This window comes from Cetorhinus maximus, unplaced genomic scaffold, assembly GCF_964194155.1.
Source record: "Cetorhinus maximus unplaced genomic scaffold, sCetMax3.hap1.1 HAP1_SCAFFOLD_2495, whole genome shotgun sequence".
Lineage (NCBI taxonomy): Eukaryota > Metazoa > Chordata > Chondrichthyes > Lamniformes > Cetorhinidae > Cetorhinus > Cetorhinus maximus.
This window is the reverse complement of record NW_027598433.1, coordinates 38,406-42,408: the sequence shown is the minus strand read 5'-3', so window position 1 is coordinate 42,408 and position 4,003 is coordinate 38,406. Positions and strand designations below refer to the sequence as shown.

At 48.1% G+C, this 4,003-nt stretch overlaps 1 long non-coding RNA gene across 1 annotated transcript; it reads right to left on the bottom strand.

The window, feature by feature from the left end:
- Positions 1-484: 484 nt before the first annotated feature.
- On the bottom strand, positions 485-3,278 carry LOC144677373 (uncharacterized). Its single transcript, XR_013575645.1, has 3 exons — positions 3,248-3,278; positions 3,007-3,064; positions 485-545 (listed from the first exon to the last, which is right to left on the bottom strand). It is a non-coding gene; the product is annotated as an uncharacterized LOC144677373 (long non-coding RNA).
- Positions 3,279-4,003: the final 725 nt, after the last annotated feature.

The window sequence follows — 4,003 nt, the reverse complement described above, 5'->3', positions numbered from 1 at the left end:
CCTACTCACCCCCAGTCAATCATCCATCACCCTAAATACTCTACCCTACTGCACCCCATCAATCCTACTCACCCCCAGTCAATCTACCTTCACCCCAAATACTCTACCCTACTGCACCCCATCAGTCCTATTCATCCCCAGTAAATCATCCATCACCCCAAATACTCTACTGCAACCCATCAATCCTACTCGCCCCCAGTAAATCATCCATCACCCCAAATACTCTACCCTACTGCACCCCATCAGTCCTATTCACCCCCAGTCAATCATCCATCACCCCAAATACTCTACCCTACTGCAACCCATCAGTCCTATTCATCCCCAGTCAATCATGCATCCCTCCGAACATTCTACCTTACTGCACCCCATCAATCTCACTCACCCCCAAACAGTTATCTGTCAGCGCAAACACTCTACCCAACCCCGCACCCAATCAGTCCCACTCATCCCCAGTCAATCAAACATCACCCCAAATACTCTACCCTACTGCACCCCATCAATCCTACTCATCTCCAGTCAATCATCCATCACCCTAAACACTCTACCTTACTGCACCCCATCAATCCCACTCACCCCCAAACACTCATCTGTCAGCGCAATAACTCTACCCAACCTTGCACCCCCTCAATCCCACTCATCCCCAGTTAATCAACCTTCACCCCAAATACTCTATCCTCCTCACCCCATCATTCCTACTCACACCCAGGCAATTAACCTTCACCCCAAATATTCTACCCTATTGCACACCATCAATCCTACTCACCCACAGTCAATGAACCTTCACTCCAAAAATTCTACCCCCTGCAGCACATCAATCCTGCTCATCCCCAGTCAATCAGCCTTCACCCCAAATTATCTACCCCCCCTGCACCCCATCAATCCAACTCACCCCCAGTCAATCAACCTTCACCCCAAATAATCTACCCTACTGCACCCCATCGATGCTACTCATCCCCAGTCAATCAACCTTCGCCCCAACTCTACACCCCTGCACCCCATCAATCCTACTCACCCCAAATTAATCATCCTTCATCACAAATATTCTACTCCACCATGCACCCCATTAATCCTACTCACCCCCAATAAACCTTCACCCCAAATACTCTATCCCCTGCACCCCATCATTCCTACTCACCCCCAGTCAATTAACCTTCACCCCAAATATTCTACCCTATTGCACACCATCAATCCTACTCACCCACAGTCAATCAAACTTCACTCCAAATTATCTACCCCCACACCTCATCAATCCAACTCACCCCCAGTCAATCAACCTTTACTCCAAATGCTCTACAACCCTGCACATCAGCCCTACTCACCCCAATCAATCATCCTTCAGCGCAAATATTCTATCCCACCTTGCACCTATCAATCCTACTCACCCCCAATCAACCTTCACCCCCAAATACTCTACGCCCCCGTACCCCATCAATCCCATCATCCCCAGCCAATCAACCTTCAACCCAAATACTCTACCTTAATGCATCCCATCAAACCCCAGCCAATCAACCTTCACCCCAAATACTCTATCCCCCGCACCCTATCAATGCTACTCCTCCCCAGGCAATCAACCTTAACCCCAAATACGCTACTGGACCACATCAATTCTACCCCATTGAATCAACCTTTGTGCCAAATTCTCTACCTAGCAGCATCCCTCAATCCTACTCATCCCCAGTCAATCAACCTTCACCCCAAATACCATACTCACTCCCAGTGAATCAAACTTCACCCCAAATACTCTACCCTACTGCACCCCATCAATCCTATTCACCTCCAGTCAATCAGCCTTCACCCCAAATATAATCACTCCCAGTCAATCAAACATCACCCCAAATACTCTACCCTACTGCACCCCATCAATCTTACTCACCCCCAGTCAATCAACCTTCACCCCAAATATCATACTCACTCCTTGTCAATCAAACATCACCCCAAATACTCTACCCTACTGCACCCCATCAATCCTCACCCCCAGTCAATCAACTTTCACCCCAAATACACTACCCCACCGGACCCCATCAATCCTACTCACCCCCAGTCAATTAACCTTCAAGCAAAATATTCTACCCCCTGCACCCCATCAATCCTACCCATGCCAGTCAATCCACTTTCAACACAAATACTCTACCCCACCACACCCCTTCAATCCGACTCATTCCCAGTCAATCAATCTTCACCCCAAGTACCCTATTCCCTGTGCCCCATCATTCCTATTCACCCCCAATCAATCTTCACCCCAAATACTCTATCCCACTGCACCCCATTATTCCTACTCACCCCCAGACAATCAACCTTCACCCCAATACACTGGACCCCATCAATTCTACTCATCCCCATTGAATCAACCTTTGTGCCAAATTCTCTACCTTGCAGCACCCCTCAATCCTACTCATCCCCAGTCAATCAACCTTCACCCAAATACCATACTCACTCCCAGTCACAGAATCACAGAGTGCAGAAGAGGCCCTTCAGCCCATCGAGTTTGCACCGACACGTGAGAAACACCTGACCGACCTACCTAATCCCATTTACCAGCACTTAGCCCATAGCCTTGAGTGATCAGGTTGCCCCTTAGTCTTCTCTGCTCCAACAAAAACAACCCAAGTCTATCCAACCTCTCTTCATAACTTAAATGTTTCTCCCCAGGCAACATCCTGTTGAATCTCATCTGCAGCCCCTCTAGTGCAATTACATCCTTCCTATAATGTGGTGACCAGAACTGCACACAGTACTCCAGCTGTAGCCTCACCAAGGCTCTATACATCTCCAACATGACCTCCCTACTTTTGTAATCTATGCCTTGATTGATAAAGGCAAGTGTCTTTTTCACCACCCCACTAACATGCCCCTCCACCTTCAGAGATCTATGGACACACACACCACGGTCCCTTTGTTCCTCAGAACTTCCTAGTATCATGCCGTTCATTGAATACTTCCTTGTCAAATTACTTCAATCAATCCTACTCATCCCCAGTCAATCAAACTTCACCCTAAATACTCTACTCCCTGCACCCCATCAATCCTCCACATCTCCAGTCAATCAACCTGCACCCAAAACACTCTATCTTACTGCACCCCATTAATCCTACTTATCCCCAATCAACCTTTACCCTAAATACTCTACCCCACTGCACCCCATCAATTGCACTCACCCCAGTCAATCAACCTTCACCCCGAATATTGTACTCCCCTGCACCCATTCAATCTTACTCACCCCCAATCAATCAGCCTTCACCCCAAGTACTCCACCCCCTGCTCCCCATCAACCCTACTCATCTCCTGTCAATCAACATTCACTCCAAATAATCTAACCTCCCCCCTGCATCCCATCAATCCTACTCATCTCCAGGCAATCAACCTTCAACCCAAATACTCTACCCCCTGCATCCCATCAATCCTACTTATCTCCAGTCAATCAACTTTCACCCCAAATACTCTGCCCTACTGCACCCCATCAATCCTACTCATCTCCAATCAACCTTCACCCTAAATACTCCAGCCTACTGCACCCCATCAATCCTACTCATCTCCAATCAACCTTCACCCTAAATACTCCAGCCTACTGCACCCCATCAATCCTACTCATCTCCAATCAACCTTCACCCTAAATACTCCAGCCTACTGCACCACGTTGATCCTACTCATCCCTAGTCAATCAACCTCCCCAAATACTCTGCCCTACTGCACCCCATCAATCCTACTCATCCCCAGTCAATCTACCTTTACCGAAATTACTCTACCCAACTGCATCCCATCAATCGCACTCACCCCCCGTCAATCAACCTTCATCCCAAATACTGTCCTCCCCTGCACCCGATCAATCCTACTCACACCCAGTGAATCAACATTCACTCCAAGTACTTTAGCCTACTGCACCACGTTGATCCAGCTCATCCCTAGTCAATCACCCTTCTCCCTAAATACTCTACCCTACTGCATGCCATCAATCCTAGTCATCCCCAGTCAATCTACCTTCACCCCAAATACTCTACACCCCTGC